Raw genomic sequence first — 12,920 nt, forward strand, 5'->3', positions numbered from 1 at the left:
CCTCCTCTCCATAATTTTACTTGGATCCATTGGCCCCTGTATACTGAATGCTGTGGTACGTTTTATTGAAAACACTGTTGCTCGCCAAACGACTGCACGTATCTTAGTCTTCCGAGAGCACCAACCTGTAAAACTGAAAGATGATGCCTACTAAAAGTTTTTTAAAGGGCACCAAAGGGGGGAATGTTGGACAAGTGAATAAAGTATGCCAAAGATGGCCGACGGAGCTAAAACAGACTCCGGTCTCTAGCTTCAAGACCCCCTCCTCTTGGTTCTTCTTCCTTTGTTTGCTGTGTGAGCCAAAACCCCCACCCACAGATATGGAAGCTGACAACTATAAATTACTCTCCCCACTTGCATTCGGTGCTCAGATCTTTGGAGAGACAGTCTCCTCTGAACCCGCTGGTGTTAAATAAATCTCCAATGCACCAAGATCTCCGAGTGCCGCTTGGTTTTTCTGCCAGTGTTCCAGCCTGGTTCCGTAACACACTTGGTTCCCTGATCAGGAAACCCAACCACACTGGCCCATTGTTGCCACCTGTTTGGGAGAATGGCGAGGCGGTGACAAAGCGAGGGATTGCAAGGGAGAAGGTGTGCCCTGCCTGAATTTCGGCAGTCTCCTTCTCGGTTGCCTCGGGCTGGCCCCGCTCCCTTGTTCCCGCTGGACTCGAAGACAACTGGTAGGTGAGGGCATGGACCCAACATCGGAACCAGTAAGGCTGGGGCCCCAAAGAAGTCAGGCCCACCCAAGTGCCTGGAAGAGGGACGTGATCAATCTCCGGAGGCCTTAATAGGTCTCACAGGTAGAAAATTTTGTGGGAGGCAATGTAATAGACTCTGGTGTGTGTGTGTGTGTGTGTGTGTGTGTGTGTGTGAGAGAGAGAGAGAGAGAGAGAGAGAGAGAGAGAGAGACAGAGAGACAGAGAGACAGAGAGACAGAGAAGGAGAATGAGTGGCTTGGCCAGGCTTGCCAGCCGAGTTCGAGTTTGTGGCTCCATGGACAGGCACCCTTAAGGTCCCCAAAAGTCTACGGAGTCTGAATGGGCTCTCCTGTGTCGTGGTGAGAGTATAAGGTCTGGGGCAGTATTGGATCAGATTCTGATCACAAGTCACAAAGCTGAGTCTGCTACAGCCAAACCTCACCTAACGTTTCCCTCAGGAACATGACCAGAGGAGTATCTGATTGGCCCTCTCATCTGAAGGTCATCTCATTTGTCTGTGTTTGTGACACTGAACACGAGATAGGAATTAATAATGGGATCAAAACAGAGTAAGCCTCTGCTTTTAGAGGTCATGCTCAAAAATTTTAAAAAGGGATTTTCAGGTGATTATGGGGTGAAAATGACACCCAGGAAGTTAAGGACCTTTTGTGAACTAGAATGGCCCATATTCAATGTAGGATGGCCCCCAGAAGGGACATTAGATGCTCAAATGGTGCAGTGGGTCGGGCTAATAGTCACTGGGAACCCAGGCCACTCTGATCAGTTTCCATACATCGACTCCTTGGCTTGAAATTGCCCCAAACCCCCCGCCTTGGGTGCGATTCATCGTTAGCAAACAGAACCAGGCACAGGTTTTAGCCACTTTATCCGGAGGCTCACCCAGGGAGCCAATGAAGCAACCTGCCACTCCTCTAAGATTCAAAGGAGACACAAAGGAAGATATTGTCTTTCCACCTCCTTATGACTCATCAAGCTCCCTCCCTGCTCCCCCTGAGCCTGAAACTCCTCCCCCATCTGTCTTTCCACTGAGGCCACTGGCTGCTCTCGCTGCTGCTGCCAAAGTCGCCGCCAAGCAATGGGCGCCACCGCTGCTGCCGCTGCCGCTGCCGCCACCACAGTTGGCGCCACCCATCTCCCTGCCCCTCTCACACCCGGAGAATCCTCCCCAACAGGGGCCAGTAGCCAAACTCTGCCCCAGACCCAGACCTAATGCTCTCCAAATGCCTGTAAGGGAGATGAGAGAGCCTGAAAGAATGAGGACGGAACCATCCAGCCCAGCCATTCCATGATGTATTATCAACCTTTCTCTACAACCGACGTCCTCAATTGGAAACACAACACTCCATCATACTCTGAAAAGCCTCAAGCAATGGCTGACTTGGAGTCCCTCTTCCAGACCCGCCAACGGACTTGGGAATATTGTCACAGTTACTCCGTACTCTGTTTAATACAGAAGAAAGAAGAAAGAAGAAAGAAGAAGGAGGATGAGGAGGAAGAGGAGGAAGAGGAGGAGGAGGAGGAGGGAAACACAACACTACCTAGAAGATCACGCACCGCCGGGGATCAATGACCCTGCTGTCTGGGCTCAAGCTGCCATGCGTGAAGAACACCCAACATGGGATTTCACCACAGAAGAGGGACAGGTTCACATCTGATGATACCAGGAAGCCCTCCTTTGGGGAGTCCTAGTTGGAGCCAAAAAGCCCATGAACATGACTCAAACATCAAACCCAGTCACACAGCACCCTGGGGAGTCTCCCAGAGACTACTATGAAAGATTATATAAAGCATGCCATGTATACACCCCATTTGACCCCAAGGCACCAGAAAGTCAACAGCTGGTAAATACCTCCTTTGGGGCACAGGCTTCCCCAGATATCAGAAGAAAACTCCAGAAGTTGGAGGGCTTTGCCGGGATGAATATCACTCAGTTGATAGAGGTCGCCAATAAGGTTTTCATGAACAGAGAAGTCACAGCTGAAAGAGAAGCGGAGAGAAGACTAAGAAGCCACCCTTCTCGCAGCAGAACAAAAAGGAACAGACGCTGCGAAGGTGGGAAGACCCCAACCACCAAAAGGGCGGAAGCCCAGAGCCCCCTTAGCAAGGGACCAATGTGCATACTGCAAAGAGAAGGGACACTAGGAGAATGAATGTCCGAATCAGAAGGGACCCTCAAAACCCAGCCAATATTGGGAGGAACCTCGAGGTGAGAACCTCGTTGGTCTGGCCAGGGTAGAATCGGACTGAGGGGGCCGGGCTCTTTCTCTCTTGGCCCCCATGAGCCCACGGTCGAAATGAAGGTAGGGGGCTGAACAATAACTTTCATGGTTGACCCTGGGGCTGAACACTCTGTTGTTACTTCCCCTGTGGCACTCTTAAGCCAAAAGGCAGCAGCCATACTTGGGGCTACTGGGACATGGGTGATACAGCAGCTCTTCTGTCAAGCTCGACAATGTGGACTTGGGGGGGTCACAAGGTCTGGCATGAGTTCCTCTACTTACCTGACTGCTCAAGTCCTCTCCTGGGCCAGGATCTGCTCTCCACACTTGGGGCCCAGATGACTTTTGAACCCACTGGATGCACTCACCTCCCATTAAACCCAAGGCAGAAGGAAACCCTGGTCTTGGCGATTACCCTGCCAAGTGAAGAAGAATGGAGACTATTCTAAAACCCAGGCCTTATTCTGTAACCCCTCAGAATTCAGGCTCACATTCCCCTCCATATGGGTTGAAGATAACCCACCTGGACTAGCTTGGAATCGGGCCCCCATCATTGGTGACCTGATCCCTGGAGCCCAACCTCAGAGACAAAGGCAGTACCCCCTCCCACTCAAGACTAGAATGGGTTATACAAGAGCACCTGACCAAGCTCAGAGAAGCAGGTATTCGAATTGAGTGCCAGTTGGCTTGGAATACCCTGCTCTTGCCAGTCAAGAAGCCAGGAGGAGGAGACCGACCAGTACAGGATCTGAGGGCCATTAACAAAGTGACTGTTTCCTTACACCCAGTGGTTCCGAACCCATATACTCTCCTCAGCCAAATTCCGGGGTCAGCCACATGGTTTACATGCCTCGACCTGAAGGATGCTTTCTTCTGCCTCCACCTGGCTCCTCAAAGTCAACCATTGTTTGCCTTTCAGTGGACTGAGCCCGTTACAGGGTGCCAGATGCAGCTGACCTGGATAGACACAACTTCCCCAAGGTTTCAAGAACTCGCCCACTCTTTTTGGGGAAGCACTAGCTGCAGACCTCGCCCACGTTCTGAGGGAAACCACAGGGTGTGTCCTCCTCCAATACGTAGACCACCTCCTCCTTGCCAGCAACACTCAAGACAACTGTATGAAAGGTACCAAGGCCCTCCTGCAGCTCCTATCCTACTTGGGGTACCGGGCCTCTTGGAAAAAGGCACAGATTTGTCAGCAGCAGGTCCGCTACTTAGGCTTCCTCCTCACAAAAGGAAAAAGAGAACTAGGACTGGAAAGGAAGGACGTTATCACCACACCGCCACAGCCCCAAACAAAACTAGGCTTGCATGAATTTTTAGGGGCCGCGGGGTTCTGTCGCATTTGGATCCCTGCATCCTCAGCCATAGCGAGGCCCCTCTATGACCTGTTGGGAGGGCCAGACCAGGAGCCCCTTGCATGGACTGAGGAAGCAAGGACCACTTTCACAGAAATAAAGTTGGCTCTGGGATGAGCCCCAGCCCTGAGTTTGCCTGACACAGAAAGGCCCTTTATCCTCTTCGTGCATGAAAAGGAATAAACATCCCTTGGAGTGCTCACTCAGGGCATGGGGCCTTGGCAATGGCCAGTAGCCTACCTGTCAAAAAAACTTGATCCCGTGGCTGCAGGATGGCCACCGTGCCTCAGAGCGCTGGCAGCCACAGTCCTGCTCATCAAGGAGGCAGACAAACTCACACTGGGACAAACACTTAATGTTAAGGTTCCACACGCGGTCGTGTCCCTCACAAGCACTCAAGGATATCGTTTCCTCTCCAATTCTCAGCTGACACAATACCAAGGCCTTCTCTATGAAAACCCAGGGGTCACTCTTGAAACAGTAAGAACATCAACCTGGCCACCTTCCTTCCCACGGAGGAGAGAGAACCCGACCATGACTGTTCCAAAGTAGTGGATGAAGTCTACACCAGCCGCTCGGACCTCCAAGACCAGGTTATAACAAGCCCAGAGATCACCTGTTCAGCGATGGGAGCAGCTATTTACAAGAGGGCAGCCGAAGAGCAGGATATGCGGTAACCACAACCACCGACGTTCTGGAAGCCAAGGCCTTGCCGGAAGGATGGTCAGCACAACAAGCTGAACTGTACGCCTTAACCCGGTTCCTCATCCTTAGCAAAGGTAAACAAGTTAACATCTACACTGATTTCCATGAAGCTGATGCCTTCGCCACTGTGCAGGTGCATGGGGCCGGCTATAAGGAAAGAGGCCTCCTTACCGCTGCAGGGAAAATGATCCAAAGCAAGGAAGAAATACTAAAGCTTCTTGAGGCCACCCGGCTGCCAGACAAGGTAGCCATCCTACACCATAAGGGACATCAGAAAGGAGACAACCCCATAACTCAAGGAAGTCACCCAGCTGACAAAACAGCCTGAGCGGCCACCTGTGGTGACCCGGGTGAAGCTCTTGCCTACACTATGACTCTTGCACCCCAGAGAGAAGTCTCCCCTCCCCTGTATACCAAAGAAGAAATAAGTTGGGCCTCGACAGAAGGGGGCACACTAAGCAAAGACGGATGGTGGGTCATGCCAAATGGACACATCTTTGTCCCCTTTGTTTTCTGTGGGAAATCACCTAGTGAAGGAACATCACCAACTCACACACCTAGGAAAAACTGCACTAGAGGCCCTCCTCCAAAAGAACAACTCTGTCAGCCAGCTGCCAGCATTATGCCGAGCTGTCAGTGAACAAGGTGGAACGTGTGCCAAAAACAATGCTTCGTCTGTCCCCACGGCCCCTGCCTGGCACGTGATGGATAGGGGCCACCCCTTTCAAAGACTTAGAGGTGGACTTTACTGACATACAACCAAATAAAGGTTTCAGGTACCTTCTTATAATAATCTGCACATATTTGGGATGGGTCGAAGCATTCCAGACCAGAATGGAAGGAAGTCACAAGGTGGCCAAAGCTCTTCTACAGGAGATTGTGCCTTGGTTTGGTCTACCCTTAACCATACACAGTGATAATGGGCCTGCATTTGTGGCAGACATTATACAAACCCTAACAAAATCCCTCAATGTTACCTGGAAACTGTGCACTGCTTACCAACCCCAGAGCTCAGGGAAAGTAGAGCGGATGAATCGCACCCTCAAGGAAACCCTGGCTAAGTTCCACCAAGAGATTAGTCTCCCATGGCCAGATTTACTACCGCTGGCCCTCCTGTGTGCCAGGTTTTTCCGCCAGCGTTCTAGTCTGGTTCCATACAGATTCACTAGGGCATGAGAGACTCAAGGACTTGAGACTTGCCCACTGTGGTGTCCCCCCCACCCCTCCTGCATGTGACTTTAGCCCCTGCTCCTTTTCATCCCTTCTCCTCTTTCCTGATAAAGTTTAGTCCATCCTGCACAGAAGAGCTGCTATCAAGTATGATGCCCTGCTCTCATTTCTGAAAATAGCCGCACTGGTGCTGACCCCTTCCTGCAACATCTACAGGAACTCTGACAAATACCTTTCCCCTAAAGCCCTTAAAACATTCTGCCCACCTACCCCTTGTTAAAAGGCTCTTCTGGAGCTTTCCTGTGTTCAGCACTCTACAATAAAGTCTAGGTTAATTGTGCTGGGACTGATTTTGTTTCTCCTGGGGCTGCTAGTGTGTGCATGTCAAGAAGCCTTTGACTGCTGAGGCATCCATGTCAAAGGCAGCCAGCTCCTAGCAAACCAACCCCACAAGGTCACCCACACCCATAAAGCTCCCCTTTTAGCAAGTCCTGGGTAATCTAGATCACTGACTGCTTGAGTGACTCTGCTTCTCCCTTCCCTTATCCTACTTCTTGTTCTCATGTTTTAAGCCATCTGATAATCAGTGAACCCATGAAACCCTAATTATCTCATCCCAACAAATGCAGAGCCCCAGGCCCATGCATCCTCCCTCCCTCTCCACCTGAGACTATACTGTGTGGCTGTGTGGCCCTCACACATGCCATGGACCTGCCAGGACCTGTGAGTAATAAATCTTGTTCTCCAAAGTTCCCTGATGATTTTGCTGAGGCTCTTCCTACAATATAACAAGAACCACAAGGGCTGATCCAGCTTCAACAATGGCTCCAGGAGGGGAACCCGTTGGGGAATCATCACAAGTAGTATAGGCCCAGCGGGCATTCCTGGCCTGTAGCATCACTGTGGAAAGGCTGAGATGCCTTCTTCCAGCTTAGGGTTGTCAGATTTCGCAGGTGAAATGGGACATACTTATGCTGAAAAGTGAGTCACTGTTTCTCTCAAATTCTGTGTTTTATCTGGCAGCCCTTCCCAGGTTTCCATGCATGCCTCATTTTGTCCTACTCCACGGGTGTCCTGTCTCTTTTCCTGGTGTGTCTTCTTCCTCTGATCTCTAACGCTGACACTCCAGACTCTCCTCACTTGTTTTCTGTCTACAGCCTGTGTGTGGACCTCCCCCAGTCCCATAGCCTGAAGGAACAATGATATGCTGCTACTACCTCCCAATCACATCTCCCAGCTCGGCCCTCAGCCCAGGATCCAGACACGGAGAGCCAACTTCCCACTCAGTGGTCTGAAAGGCATCTCAGGCACCTCGGTCTAACACAGAGCTCCCAGTATCCTCATTCCACCTCTCAATCTCATCCTTCCCATGAAAGGCAACACAGCCACCCAGCCAGTCAACACAAGAGGTGTGGATATAAACAGAAAGGGCTTGGGGTACAGAAGGTATGGATGTAATCCTTTGGACTTTATATGTACGTCTATATTGTTCAGAATTCTTTCCAATGGATGTGCACTATTTAAAAAAAGAAAAAAACACCTTTATTTTTTAGAGCAGTCTTAGGTTCACAGAGAAATTGAGAGGAATGTACACAGAGTTCCCATATACCCCTGCCCCCAACATCCCACACGAGACAGGAGCATGTTACAACTGATGAACCCACACTGGCACATCATGATCACCCCAAGTCCAGTTTACAGTAGGGGTCACTCCTGTGTTGTATAGTCGATGGGTTTGGGCAAATGTAGAATGACATGCATCCATCATTATATCACACACAGTAGTTACACTCCCCTAAAAATCCTCTGTGCTCCACCTATTCATCCCTCTCCTCTTTAGTTGCATGAATGATTTATCATCCATTCAACAAATGTTTTCTTCCTTCCTTTTATGCAAGGAGTTTTCTAGGCACCAAGAATGCAGTGGAAAGCAAGACAGATAAAGTCCTGCTCTCAGGAAATTCTGTATTCTAGAGGCAGAGACAGAAATAAACAAGAGAACAAGTAAGTGAACAAGATAAATTAAATACTGTGAATTGACAGGGACTATCCTGGGAAAGTGTAGGGTAGGGTGTGGATGGAGGATCAAAGACTCAAGAAGAGAGGGTGACATTTTAATGAACCCTAAGTATAAAAAAATTTCCCCTGTGCAGGGGTGCCTGGCTGGCTCAGTCAGAAAAGCATCCAGCTCTTGATCTCGGGGTTGCAAGTTTGAGCCCCACACTGGGTGTGGTGATTACTAAAAAATACATAAATAAAACTTAAAAAAAAAAAAGCCAACTGTGCAAAGATCTAGGAGAGGAACCCTGCAAGCAGACAACAGTGAGTACAGAGGCACTGAGGTAGGGCAAATTTGGTGCTTCCAAGGAAGGAAAGGTAAAGAGGCCAACAAGTCTGGGGTATGTAGATACAAGAGGATGGCAGGAAAGGAGGACAAGGCAGCCGGTCACGTAAGGTCTTACAGGCAGAGCAAGGAGTACATGCTTCCTCCTCAGAGTGACTGTTTATGTTTTCAAAAGACAACTCTGTTGCTTCCCCCACTAAAAAGGGATCAGGGCCCCTGAGTGATGCCAGATGACCCCCGTGAAGCCAAAGATACACCCCAGCAATCCACAGAACATTGAGAAACGATAAATCACTGTCTGTTTAAGTCCCTAGGTTTGGCAGTACTTTGTTATGCATCAAAAGATAACTGACAATGTTCCAGCTCTGTGATTTCATTTACAGTTTAGCTGCCCTCCTCTGGGGGTGAGAGATGGTGCTGAGCTTAGGACTGCCAATGTGGGAGAAAAATCTTAGCTACCTGTGACACTATGTACTTCAAAGATAGTTGGGTACAGAGCATCAAACCGCTGGAAGTCCATGTGAACTCTACCTTAAAACAAGATGTATTTTCTGGCTCTGACACTTCTAAAAGTAGTCCAAAGCAACAACATGTCCCCCTAGCCTGGGGGCCATGTATCTCTGCACTCAGATTTTCATGTCTAATACTCAAAACAGGACTCTTGGAGGACAATGAATCCCATAACTTGGGGCAGGAGAAAAGATGAGACGGCTCTGGAACCCTCTGGGGTTGCTAGAAAATAAGATGCTTTCAAAGGTGTCAGAGGAGGGACTAAAATGACAAAGGAACAAAATTGTAAACAGACTACCACTGTCAATCGGTGACAACTTCAGCATCTAATAATAATATAGTATAGTTACCACTTCACAAGTTGAGTCTGCAAAGGACCATGAGTTCATTATGATATTAAAACAGAAAAGTTAAATTAATACAAAATGTATAAAGCTAATAATGAACAAAATAAATCAGCAGACAAAATCATTCACTAATTAAAGTCAGCAAAGGGTGAGATACAGCCTACCAGAGAATCCTTCCTTTGTTGACTTTAGTCAGCTGCTTTTGACAACTTAATCACAACTGCTTCACTTCAGGAAGACTCACACATGTAAACAGGAAGGAGGGGAAAAGTCAAGACAGCACTGGGAAAAGCAGGAACCAGAGGAAGGGCAGGAGAAATCACCCATCACCACAGTCACAGGATAACCAGGGAGCGGGAAGGCTCACCGGCTGAAGGGCACAGATCAGACAAGATAACCAATTAAAAAGAGGCCCAATGGGGAGCCTGGGTAGCTCAGTATGCTAAGTGTCTGACTTTGGCTCAGGTCATGGTCTCACAGCTATGAGTTCAAGCCCCATGTCAGGCTCTGTGCTGAAGGCTCAGAGCCTGGAGCCTGCTTCACATTCTGTGTCTCCCTCCCTCTTTGCCCCTCCCCTGCTCATGCTCCATCTGTCTCTCTCTCTCAAAAATAAACATTAAAAAAAATAAAGAGGCCCAAAAGCGTTTACAAACACTAGACAATTAGAGACGCATGAACCACAAAGCTTCGTTCTCTCCTCCCAAAATGAGTGAAACCCTCTGGATGACTCACTCATGGTGGTTGGATTCAGACAGAATACAAATGAGTTTCTAAATACGCCAAGAAACCAGGTAGGCACCAGGAGGCAAGTGCCAGCAGCCGAGCTAAACTGAAGGGTTCCCTGACTGCTAAGAAAGAGGCCTCCTCTCAAGGTGTAGGGCAGAGCTATGGGGACCACACAGAACAGTTCCAGAAGAAACTTGTGTGAGGGAAGCACACTGAAGAATGCCCTCTAAACTCATCAAATGTGCACCAGAGGCCCAGTGTGGTCAGCACCCATCAGGCATTCCCACCTACCCTGTGCCCCTTACAGTGTGGGGCCTCCGTGATCCCCCAGCAGGGACCTCACAACCCTGTGGATGGTAGTCAAGGGCACTCAGCTTCCTTGAGAACGTGGGGGTGTGTCAGAAGGAGAATGTGTTCAGATGTCATTTGCATCGACAGAAATGAGTACAGATGAACACACCAGGTCCTGAAGGACAGGCCTGCTGGTGAAGGCGGCCTCTGTCGGGAGAGTGGGCTGTGGACGCAGGAAAACCCTGTCCTGTAGCCCCCAGAGAGGGGGAGACCTGGGGGGGTGGCACTGACTCCAGGGCAGAGGTTCCCACCCAGCCTTTCCCCCAGAGGACACAATATGGAGGCGGTGCCCCAGGACAGGCCCCCACAACAAAGAACTACCCTGCCAAGGTGTCAGAGTGTGGAGTGAGAGCCCTGCACAGCCCGTGTGCTTGGAGCCCCTTCCTCGGGCGCAGGCCTTGAGAAGGGCTGGGCAGGGGGACCTGGGCCCACCTGGCTGCCAGTCACAGGAATCTGTAAGGTCATTGCTCTTGCAGATGCCTCCTGGGGAGTCTGTACCCATCAGACTGAGGAGGACACTGATGCGCAGCCTCCCCGTGAGTCAGGGAGAAGCTGGCCTTGAATCTAGGGCCTTTGGGCACCCTGGGGCCAACACATCAGGTCTGAGACCTGGTCACCAGTACCTCATACAAACTAGTGCTCACCCCAAGGCAAGAGACAAGGCCAGTCCTAACTCTTCACTGCACAGCCAAAATGCTGGAACCGATCAGCTCCATTCAGCTGCCCACTACCTGCTGTGAGGCCAAACTACCTCTGGACTTTACAGGAGACCTGGTTCAGTGGGAGCACCCTGGAGCCTACCTTGAGAGTCTGAATCCCAGCTCTTCCTCTTCCTAGATACTGGTCCTTGGAAAAGTGAAATTTCTGTGCCTAGTCTGTTAAATGGGGACAAGAGCACCAACTTCACAAGGCTGTGAAGATTAAATGTAATAATGCACTTGCATCACAGGACACATGGCTGGTTCTCCCACTTCAAATCCCTCAAAGCTCTAATGTTTCAGACCAGTGCCTCTTAAATTATAGCTGCATCAGAATCAGCTGGAATACCCACCTGGGTAGTTTCTGATACGTAGGTGGGGGGACAGCAGGCCTAGTAAGCCAAGATACTGGCTATGCGGGAGAGAGAGCCTCAGAAATACCTGAAGACTTGCCCAACCCTCAGTCTGGATTCCCCTCCCCCCTGCCCCCCCCCCTCCCCCGGACACCAAACCCGCCTTGGGCCCTGGGTTTGTCTCCCTCCATCCCAGGTCCTGGATGACGGACCCTGGGCCCTTACCTGGATACCTCCCCAGGCGCCCCCTCTGCCCGAGGCCCCTCTGGGACCACTTTCTCTTTCCCCTTCCCGTTTTCCCTTACTTTCGCCTATTTGCAGGCCCCTGGCGTCCCACCGGACTCCCCCAGCTCTGGGTTCACGTCCTCTTCTGCGTTGCCCAGGCCCCGGACTTTCCAGGTGTGCCCCACCGCGTCCCGAGGTCCCCCTCCAAAGGCCCTGGGTTTACTCCCTCTACTGCTCATCCCCCACTCCGCGCCCCAACCCCAGCGCTTCCCCAGGGCCGGGCCTCCTCAGTGTGACATGTCCACCCACCCAGACCGCCCCCTTTGGACTCCATCGCCGCTTTACCCCAGACTTCCCGCACCCCTGCCCAGGCCCGCTTGGGGCGCAGCGCCACGCTTACCCGATCCCCTCCCGGGCAGCAGCGTGCAGGAGGCGAGCAGAAGGCGCGCGGGCCAAGAGGAGGGCTCGATGAGGAAACAGGGAACGCCAGATCTTCAGGCCAACTTGCCTGGCGGTTTCAGGACCCGGCGAAAGCGTGACGGGGCGGGGGACTGGGCGGGGCTACCTGGAGGCGGGGCCCTGTCGCCCAGGGCCCCAGGGGAGGTGGGGAGGGGGTGTCCCCAGCTCCAAGGTCTCGCTGCTCAACCCAGAGCGCGCCAGAAGTCAGGGCCACGCAGACTCTGCCCCCGGGACCCTGGAGCTTGGCCTTTGTGGTGGGGACACGTGGAGCCAGAAGTCTTTCTGGGCTGTAAACCCGATTGTTTCCTGAGCGTGCCAAGCTCCTCTGCTCCTTTGCTGCAGTTAATGCTCGAAACAGCCCTTAGGGGGAAGTCGTGTGCTGAGGCCTGGTTTACAAAGAAGGAAACCGAGTCTAGGGCTGTAAAACCACCCAGGAGGAAAGGGGGCTTGAGGATCCCGTCTGTAAAGGGTGTGTGAAGACTGGCCATTCTTTTTTTTTTTTTTTTAATTTTTTTTTTCAACGTTTATTTATTTTTGGGACAGAGAGAGACAGAGCATGAACGGGGGAGGGGCAGAGAGAGAGGGAGACACAGAATCGGAAACAGGCTCCAGGCTCTGAGCCATCAGCCCAGAGCCCGACGCGGGGCTCGAACTCACGGACCGTGAGATCGTGACCTGGCTGAAGTCGGACGCTTAACCGACTGCGCCACCCAGGCGCCCCAAGACTGGCCAT

The 12,920-nt window shown here is 51.2% G+C and overlaps 1 long non-coding RNA gene across 3 annotated transcripts in view; it reads right to left on the reverse strand.

Moving 5' to 3' along the window:
• Positions 1 to 12,673, reverse strand: part of LOC147583427 (uncharacterized) — a 57,151-nt gene extending 44,478 nt beyond the window's left edge. For all 3 annotated transcript variants that reach the window (XR_015248192.1, XR_015248190.1, XR_015248191.1), the window contains exons 1-3: positions 12,129 to 12,673; positions 3,224 to 3,357; positions 2,572 to 2,699 (exon numbers count right to left, since the gene is read on the reverse strand). This is a non-coding gene — a long non-coding RNA (uncharacterized LOC147583427). The remainder of the gene's footprint in view (positions 1 to 2,571; positions 2,700 to 3,223; positions 3,358 to 12,128) is intronic.
• Positions 12,674 to 12,920: the final 247 nt, after the last annotated feature.

Source organism: Puma concolor, chromosome A2 (assembly GCF_028749965.1).
Source record: "Puma concolor isolate L17-30 chromosome A2, mPumCon1.1.hap2, whole genome shotgun sequence".
Classification (NCBI taxonomy): Eukaryota; Metazoa; Chordata; class Mammalia; order Carnivora; family Felidae; genus Puma; species Puma concolor.